A 10,456-nucleotide genomic window follows, 5' to 3' on the forward strand; every position below is an offset into this window, starting at 1 on the left:
AAGAACAAACCTCTAAATATAAAATGTATGTCATTTCCATGCTAACAACTCGTGGTTACTGCTACCAAATAGGATATGATAAATGAAATCTAAAACAAAGCAACCATCCAAAAACATCATGAATGTGAATGCTTCATTGTTTAAAGAAAAAATGAACTCCTTATCGTAGTACTTCATAGCTTCATCACTTACAGATTCAAACATCATAAGTTGGCTTCTATCAATATATTTTTTTTCAACTATATTTAAAAATAATTAAAAAACGGAAAATTTTGGACTCTTAACTGCCACCATCACAAAATTCTTCAAATGCTTTTAAAAAGTAGAAATTTTAGACACTTTTTTATTTTATTTAATAGTACCGTCTTTAATATTCCAAAAGCCCCATGAATTGATTTTTACTAAACGGGTCATGAAAGGTTTAATGAGCATACCTCGCCTCCACATTGGATAAAGAACGGTTCAGTGGGACCAAAACTGGTAATTTGTATAGGGTCAGGCCAGACTAATTCTCTGAATTAATTAGCAATTTGTCGAATTAATTGATGTATTGTACTATCGATTGTGCAAATTTGGTAACATATTTTCCTCACTTTTTTTAACAAACAACTATACGTTTTGATGAACTCATGCCATGATTTCAAATCTTTATCTCCAGTCAATTAATTTTGGACAAAATAAAACCTCAATTCACAATTATTTATACATACATATTTGTATAAAAATAATTAAAAATATTTTTTATGAAATAGGGAATGAAGATTAAAAGATGTTTAATCCTAAAATCATATTTAATGTAGATTATAAATACTGAAATTCTAATAAAATTAAGAGAGTTGCTATTGCCATCCTTACTTTTACCTATTACATCACAATTTCTTCAATCATTTATCTCACCCACATTAAGCTTCAAACACTCTTCAAACATTACAAGGGTTTTCTGCAAATTATAATCTCAACATTATAAACATTATAACACTCATCAGGGGTGGAGCCAATATTTTCTTGTAAGAAGAGAATTGACATTAGGGAGATAATTCAAGGGTTTTTGTTAGAAGTTGAAGAAAATGGTACTTAGATCATTTCTCGTTAATCTATGTAAGAGGAACCAATTCAAGTGTCATCAGTAAAAAAAAATAGGGTACCTCAAATATTCACCAAAATGCCTACGTGTCCCTTTGATCTGGCTCTTCTTTAATAGATTAATGCAAAATGATCTCATTAACCTCATTTTCAACCTGAAATCAAAATCCATTTGATTTTTCTTTCCAAAGTTGATTGGGTAAAATTTTAACCCTAACCTTCAACCTAGAGATTGATATACTTTAACCTTCAAGCCTAAAGAAGAAAAGATTTTTGGAGTAGAAGATGATGTGATATTTTGATAGAAAATATATTGTTTTCAACAAGTAATCAGGGTGAGGTAACGATGTATTGAACATGAAGTTAAATAACTTAAAATTAATTTACAATTTGAAGATAAATATTTTTAGGATGAAATTTCTTAGAAAAAAATTGATTAGTGATTTAATATGAGGGTATTTAGATTATTTTGTGTCAGTTTGGGAGAGAAGAACAATGTCAAAGAGTGCATGACTGCATGTCATCTATTTCAAAATAGGGGTATCTCCGATATTTGCAAAAATGTAGAGGGGAGGGCCAGAAAGACAAAAGGGTATGTCATCACTTTTATAAACTAGTGGTATGTCAAATATTCATAAAAAATTAATAGGGGTGTCTAAATCACCCCAAATATTTAAGGGGAAAAAAAAACTGAAGGATTGGTGGGGCAAACAACTTTTGGAAAAGAAAGGGAGCAAGAGGCATCGCATCACTTTGAAAACAGGGGACATCTCATTTTACAGCTAGAGAGAGAGAGATTCTATTAGCACTCCAACTTTTACTTATTCTCTACCACTCACTCTTTTTCCTTTTTTCAATTGGGGTATAATAAGTAAAAATTAGGGTGCCAATAACAGCTTTTTTTCAATGATACTCAAATATATTCTGAACTTTTTTTTATTCTCTAGCATATTTAATCCAATTGGTCTCCTCAGAATAATCCCCAAAGCCAAATTTGATTACATATTTTTCTTAATTTATTTAACAAATAACTTTACTTTTAACGAAAAATGTATAGCTTGTCATAAATTTTAACAATTTAAAATTTAGAAAAACACTTTCCTTACTATGTAAGGAAAATTTTGCAACCAATTTCCGCATGGAATCCAAAACCTTCATCAGATGTCACATAAATTTTAATAACTCTCAAAGTATTTATTTTCAAATATTTTGATGATGTATGTAAAAAACTAGGGTTTTTTTCTTGGTTTTGGGATGAAAATCGATCAAGAATGTTTCTTTTAAGTTGAAATCATCTAAACATGTCGTTATATCAAGTTATATCAAGTTTTTAGTTGATCTGTCCATCTATTTTAGTCGGAAAAACTTGAAAATTGTAAATGAGTGGATTTTACCAATGTCGAGTTCGCCAGTTTTTATTTAAAAATTGGTGAACCTGACAATAAATAAAAGTGTCAAGTTCAATAATCAATAAAAAGCGAACTCGACAGTATCTACGGCCTTGTTCATTGGTTCAAGCTATCAATGAACACAAAATATTAAGATCTGAAATTCTATCAAATATAACAAATGGGCACCTTAAAAGCATACAAATAGAAGCAAAATGGACACAAAAATAACCCATCCAAAAGTTTTATCCAAGAATGTGTTGTACGCCAAGCAATGCTAAGAAACCCCACCCGAAAGGGACCAACTCTCGAAAACTTCTCACATGGTCCTTAGAAGACAACCCGCTACTCCAAAAAGCGGGAGAGGGAGTGGGAGCAGCAACTAGGTTAGAAGGTTCCTGCAAGTCGTAGTTAATAAAAGATTGTAGTTTATATAGTTGCAAAGCATGTGCAACATATTGTTGTATTATTGGTTAGTGTGCCTATGTATGGTATTTTACAGACATACTTTTAGCAAAAAGTGACTGATTCAGCCATTTCAGCAGAGATTGTGTTGCATGAACTCTTTGCACACATGTGTCGGAACATACATTCATATTTGTGAGAGGTAGCTTTCATTATAAATTAATTTTTAGTCTATGATCCTCTCAATAAAATGCAGCGTTGAGCACAATCATCAAACATATAGAGTTCCACTTGGTCGAGTAAAAAAACTCCCCAACTTCAATTGCTTCTCTATTCTTCTACCTCAAATTAAACAACTGAACCAAATACACACAAAACCCTTTTATGGATCTTAAGAGAAAAGAAAAAAAAATCAAGATTCAAACCTCAAAACACTAAAAAAAATAAGAAATAATACACCTCTCTATCTCTAGTCTCTTCCCTTCAGTTCAGCTCTTGAAATAACAAAGCTATATATCTCTGTTTTAGTGCCTTGGGATTATTTATCAATTGTTGCCTATTGTATATTCATTGGCTCTGATACTAATCAGCACAACAAAATCAAAGCCTGAGTATCTCAATGATATAGAGAGGATGGTTATTCAAATATTGGGTTCATGGAAAGGCAAACAAAAAGTCATCTTCTGTGAAGAAGCAAGACAGGTAGATAAAACTAGAATAAATTAACATGAACCATTTACAATCTTATACAATAATTACAAACTTATGAACTCTATAAAGTTAGAATTTTCAAGTTTCTAATCTTTTTTTTTTTCCTATCTTCTTTACTTTCCAGTTCACATTCAATGTTATAGTAAAGCAGGTCCTTGGATTAACACCAAATGATCCACAAACTAAAAAAAATACTTGAAGATTTCCTTACTTTCATGAAAGGACTTACTTCTTTTCTACTTGATGAGATAATACAACTAAAAAATATGGTTTCATTCATCATAGGAAATCCCTAAACTCTACGAAACGATGAGTACCTACTTATATCCCCACAAGAAGCTAGGTAGAAAATAGATGTCAAAATGTTCCCTAGAGACCATTGTACTGAAACATATACTTAAGAAATTTATGACTTATAATCCTATGAAATTTATGAAATCATCATTCATTTCATGTATACCATTAGATATATCAAACTTGCTTACAAACCCATGGAATGTTATAGAATCAATAATTTGGGAAGGGATGTTCAGGGTTAAGTATTCAGGTAAAGGTGCAAATCATGGAAAGATATTGGCATGGGTTTAAGTAAAGTTTGGTACTTTAAATATGCCAGAATCATGAAGGATAGTATGTATTGCCAAGGTTGACGATTACCGCTTGTCAATCAGACATACCAATCTCCAAAAGAAAGAGAGTAAAAGAGACAGCTTCCCTTTTGTACTTGTGGAAGTTTGAACATTCCTATGCAGCCATGAATGATCAATGGTGTATCTTATATAGATGGCTGGAAATCTATCGTGACATACATCCACACAGGCTCCACCTTGAGACTACAACAGAATCACCTTTGAGATGCTATTCAATGATGCATGACACACCACAACGCTTTAGAACAGTGTGGAACAGATGAGAGGTCTCAATAGGACTTTGACACTAAGCAGTAGTAAAATAGTTTTACATTTTGTGCACACCAAAAAGTATTGCTGAGAAACTTTACTCTTTGTCCATCAAGGGGCACTACATCGTCTCTGATAGGGTGTCCTTGCTCCTTATTTAAGATTCCAGCAGCCCCCCCATTACAATACTAAGATGGCTCAACATCAATTCTATGTCTAAATGGAACTAAACATTAAGGAAGCAGACCTTAATTCTATGCCTAGACGACAATAACGATGGTAACCCGGTTTACATCTAAGCTTGTCATTCTTTCTTTTTTCCTTTCTCCTTGTATGATCTTTCTACCTCCCTTGTGTATGTTTTTTCTTCTGAATTTTGTAATTATCAAAAAACAGAAGAAATGGTTTTACATGTTTCCATTTAGAATCTTTCTGATACAAGGTGTGGGTGTAGGTTTGTTACACCGATCAAAGAAACTCAACAATTCTTGCAACTTCATCGATGGAAATAATCAATTAGACACATATCAGTACCAATTAACCAGCCAACCAATATTAAATCAACATTTACAATTCAGTTCTCATCTCCAATTCCAAATATAGAAGACTAAATTCTGTTGTGCTTTTGTTCTTATAAGAATAATGGGAGAAGTGATATCAGTAGCATCAGCATTTAGGCACCATGGTACTTGATGTACTTCCACTAGTTACCAATAGAGATACTTCAAATGCTAGGCCAACATTATGACTAATAGAATCCTAAACTCACAACATTCCATTCAAACAAACTTAACTGTTGCACAGTTGATAGCCAACCTTTCTCGACATGTTAGATTCGTCAACACCGTTATTCCACCCACTATTGGAGCATTTAAGACAAGATCATAGGAAGAAATGGGCAATCTTTCTTGGCAATAACGAACCAAATTGATTTTGGCAATACTAATAGTTGTAGACTATTACATTGAGACACCTAGCATTTAGGATTTTTGAAGATGCCGTGACGAACACCTTGCACCTTTGTCTTACTATGAGACATAAAGTGACAAATAGAGGCACACACTAATGTATTCCCATAAAGGAAACTAAGAAGTATTCAAGAAATTGTTGAACTTGGTATAAACATGGTTTCCAAACATTTACAAACTTAATTCTAACTAAAATATTGCAAAAGAAAACCAGAAATAACAGATGCAGCAGTCATTACCAGCAGAGACTTTAAGCAAACTAGTAAGGCATTTTCTTTTATTTCACTACAAAGGGATAGAAAATTCAAAGAAGGGTTGCAAACATGCATATTTGGACTCTTCCAACTAAAATATTTCAAAAAGAAACAGAAATCCTTCGAATAAGGTTTGAAGGATCATCTTTTTTTCTGCCTCTGTATATTGAGTGTTCAATAATAAGTCTACGTCTTGGATAGGCCATGTCCTGATCATAAATTGGACCATATCTCTAAGGTGAGGCTAACTATTGAACGATACTGAATCATCGAGATTGCATCCCATGGTATCACAAAAGGCTTGTAAAATAACATCAATTGACAAAACCCCTTCATTGATGATAAATACATATATGCTTAGTATCATGGGAAATGTTCAGCAACAAACATTTTGGCAAACATTTTGGCAAAACATTTTTCAAAACATGGGTTAGAGGTTTTGGAATGGGCTAGTATCATATGAACAAAAACTGTAATAGCTCTTACTTGCTACCCCTGTATTTGCACATAATTTTTTCCTTCTGATTTATGTCATTTTGTTATGTATATAGAAATGGCATGGTGTCATAGGCAAAGAAGGAAAAGAAGGCAGAGGTAGGTTTGGAGTTTGACTGGTGTGGCCATTACACTTGGCACTGCAGCCCTTGCATGGTCTTATCTTCCAACAGCAAAAGGATCATCCCCTACCAACCCTTCTCATGCTCCCGAGGGTGATGGTGCACACAAACCATGAGCTTCCAATCAAACAAGGATGAATTTTTTTTTTTTATCATACTGCTAAAACCTGTATTTGTAACAATAAAATTGTATTCAAGAACTAAAATGTGAATATTTATTTAAAAAATTTATACAACATCAAGGGATCTAGAAAGTTTCAGATCAAATGATTAGATCCTAAGGAAAATAAGAAAGTACCAATACCAGTCAGGAACCGAAATATGAGGAAAGGATACAAACCCGCTAGTTGTAGCTAAAGCAAGGGAAGATGATGCCTGTGCTACAGTTGGCTTGGAACTAGTAAAACTGAGTTTTGCTGCACCATCGATGGATGCACCAGCAGAGGTTGAAAAAGGAACACCTGTAAAACAAGTATTTTGCTATTTCAATTGAAAATGACGGTGTTTGAATTATTAGATGCTCAATTTTTTTTATAATTTATTACATTTGCATGTTTTTACAAGTATGTAAGAATGCAGAAACTCAAAAATGTGAAAAAAAAAAACGTTTTTTTAGTTAATTTAACTATGATATATGAACATACATACAAATATATAAATGAGCTTGAATAGTTTTAGACTTGTATTCCTGTGGATGCTAATATAGAAGGATAGTAGTGAACATGTGGTATGAGTTAAAGAAAGTATATGTGGGGTAGAAGAGTGAAAGAAACAGCTTTGAGTGGTGTAGGAATGGTGTATTTATAAATTATAAAAGAAGATAGGCTTTAATAATAAAAAATTTAGTTGATGCTCCAATGGTCTAATTTTTGGGTGTTGGATCAGTTTAATATGCGATGGCATGGTGGCCTACAGTAACATAATGGCATGTGACAACTATAGCAGGGATATAAGATTTGTCACAAGTTCATCAAACCCATCATCGATAGCTTATCCCAACAAATTTGGTGACAATAAGGGTTAGCAGATTCAATAAATATTTGTAGGATCTGTGGATCAGACACGTGGCCTCAATGTTTAACCATGGTGCTCTTGTAGTCTAGTGTAGCACTAAGGCAGGAAGGAGTACCTAAACCATACGATAGACCTTCCCCCTACTTCATATGAAATCAAGACATCCCTAAATTCCATCAATTGACAAGAGCTTTTTGTGGAATAAGTAAATGTCCCTAAATATCATAGGAACAAGTTATTTTAAGGTTGTCATTTCCCACTTCATGTATACTCTTCTTATTTGGGGTGAAGGTTGCACTATGAAACTATGGCCACTATATCGAGAACTTAATTGGAATCATCCCACTTTCATTCTATTCTTCAACTATGAAATTTATGATAAGATCCTACTGAACTCAAACTACATATTATTCAACTAAAATTGAGAAATTCATGCACCCCAGAAACATTTTTGACAATTTAATTGATCTATCAAACAGTAATGAGGAACACTCAGCAGTAATACAGAACAATTGAAGTGACAAGTACTTAAGAGATCACTAACCTTGTAACTGGTCCGAATTTTTTTACTGAAACAGAGAAAAAAGAATGAAATTAGCACTTAAATTAAAATCAGATCCAGTTAAACAATCAAAAAGGGTCTTAAACAAACGCAGTCATCAAATACTAGAACAAATCCCTAAAAAAAATTTGTTGAATCAATACGAGAAAAAGAAAGAGGTTGAGTGAACAAGGAAGATAAGTCAAAGAGAGGAATTACAGAGAAGAAACATCACCTCTCGGGATCTAAAGGTGCGAGGTGGCCATGGATGGGGGAGAAGAGATGGAGAGCTCTTTTTAGGGATTTGAAGCTCAACTTCTTTAGGGATTGTCATTCCACTGGTTTCATTTAATCAAATGAGTAGATACACACACACACACACACACACACACACAGAAGATATCTTTTCAACAAATTTTCGCCCTTAGAGGAGAAGATGCAGAGAGATTTACGCCATTAGAGGAGAAGAAGTAGAGAGAGACGTTCGTCTTCGGCGAAAATACAGAGAGAGCAGAGAGAAGATGCAGAGAGCAGAGAGAGACGATCGTCTTCAACTAATTTTTGGCACGAAGGGTTTTGGAAAATTTTCTACGGAGAAATGATTTAGTAGGTAGGGAATAGCGATGGATAAGTGAAAAATAGAAACTTTAGGGATGAGAATTTTGGCCGCGGCTAATATTTTGTCGCTAAATACCCACAATTTTGTAGTGCATCTTATCAGCTCTTAACCATTCCCTTAGACAAATACAATACTCCACAGTAGATTGATGCATCTAACTTTGATAGTCATGTCTCGCGCATATCTACCTCTACTAAAAGCTAATTCATATGCAGTTTTGGACAATGGAGTCGTTAGTAAACAAAAGAAATATGTAATAAAATATGTACAACTTAATGAAGTTGGATAATAAATTCTAGAGAGACAAATTGTTTCCTCATAACATCTCTCAAAATTGGGGTGCCAATAAATAAAAAGATTTTGATGATCTCCTCCCCCAAAATCAGCTCATTCCAAAACTTCTAATCCATGTAGGACACATCATGTATGACTAAATGTAAAATAAAATGGGGTTATTGGACCAAAGGACCAACTATCTCTATAGACCACATGTCAACGTGGCGTCAAAATACATCATCGGGTGCTACATGTAAGTAGAGTATAAAATTTTATTAATCCTAAAAAGTATAATTTAAAAAAGAGACTTTTTCCATCGTTGGATTTTGTAGACATCACATTTTGCATCCGCCTGATCTGAGAATCCATTGTCCGATTGCTTTAGATTCCTAATGATGAGCGTAAAATACATTCGAAAAGTCAAAAGCTTATGAAAGACCATCTTCCAATTTCCCTTTCATTTTCTGCCCCATCTTTGACCTCTCAATTATCTTTGAATTCATAATCTCTTTCTTTGGCGCTTTCAACATAGAGATTACGCATGTTGAGGATCTCCATTACTCTATACTCGATTTAGCAAGTATATACGCTTAGGATCACTACACATTTCGATAACATAGGGACCTTGCAACGATAGGAAATTGTGACTTAGAAATAATCACATGGGATTGAAAGAAGCCTTTCGCAAAAATTCACATAAATTGATAAAATGACCAAAATACCCTTAACATTCGATTAGCAATTAGAAAACTTTCCAGCTAGAAGAATGAGATCTCAAGATAAAACTAAGCTTTTCGCCAATAATCATGCAAATCAATAAAATTAAGAGACCCTTGACACTTAAGAACATGAAAATAACGAATTTTCATATGAAATGACGAACTTTCACATGAAATGACGAATCTTCACCTAAAATGATGATTTTCATTTACTTGGAATAACACATATCACAACAAAAAATGATGAAATTCATCGCATAAAATGACAAATTTTATTTATTGGGAAACATATTGCCATATAAAATGATGATTTCCATTTACTCAAAATGACATTTTCTCGTCATAGAAAATGACAATGAACAACTACTTAAAATAACGAGTTCCATCCCACGATATAACGCTCATCGATCACCAAATGATAAAATACGGCCCTATAATTGTGAAAGCACCTCGACATCCTTTACTAAATAATAAAGAGTATCTAATGGATAATTGGGCGATTTTTAGGGAATAGGGAGTCTCTACCTACATTAGGTCTAGGAACCAAAACAACTCCAAAATAGATCCAGATCGATCTATGGGTAAGAAAAATAGGCAAGGAGTCGAGTTATGAGTTTCGGAAGGTATTCGGCATTGAACCCGCCTGATCAAGGCTATCGATTTTTATTACGATCCAAGAAAATCTTGCTCACTCACTGTTTTGGGGGTAACATGGCATAAATATGAAATTGATTTCGTTTACTAAAGTGTTTTCAGTCAACTAATTTTTTTTCTTTTTGGTGTAATGTTACATAAAAACTCAAATTATTCAAAAATATATAATGAGTCAACTCACCTTTTTTGTGATGTTCCATTGCAAAAAATTGAATTATTTAAAGAAAATTACATTGAGTCAGGTCACTATTTTGGGGGAAATGTGGCACACATGAAATTGATTTCAATAATTTGAGTGTGAAAGCGCC

General features: G+C 33.4%; 1 long non-coding RNA gene across 1 annotated transcript; it reads right to left on the bottom strand.

The window, feature by feature from the left end:
• Positions 1-6,009: 6,009 nt before the first annotated feature.
• Positions 6,010-8,644, bottom strand: LOC147384111 (uncharacterized). Its single transcript, XR_015173150.1, has 4 exons — positions 8,116-8,644; positions 7,884-7,908; positions 6,666-6,786; positions 6,010-6,492 (listed from the first exon to the last, which is right to left on the bottom strand). It is a non-coding gene; the product is annotated as an uncharacterized LOC147384111 (long non-coding RNA).
• Positions 8,645-10,456: the final 1,812 nt, after the last annotated feature.

Source organism: Akebia trifoliata, chromosome 15 (genome assembly GCF_017979445.1).
Source record: "Akebia trifoliata isolate Shusen 1 chromosome 15, ASM1797944v1, whole genome shotgun sequence".
Lineage (NCBI taxonomy): Eukaryota > Viridiplantae > Streptophyta > Magnoliopsida > Ranunculales > Lardizabalaceae > Akebia > Akebia trifoliata.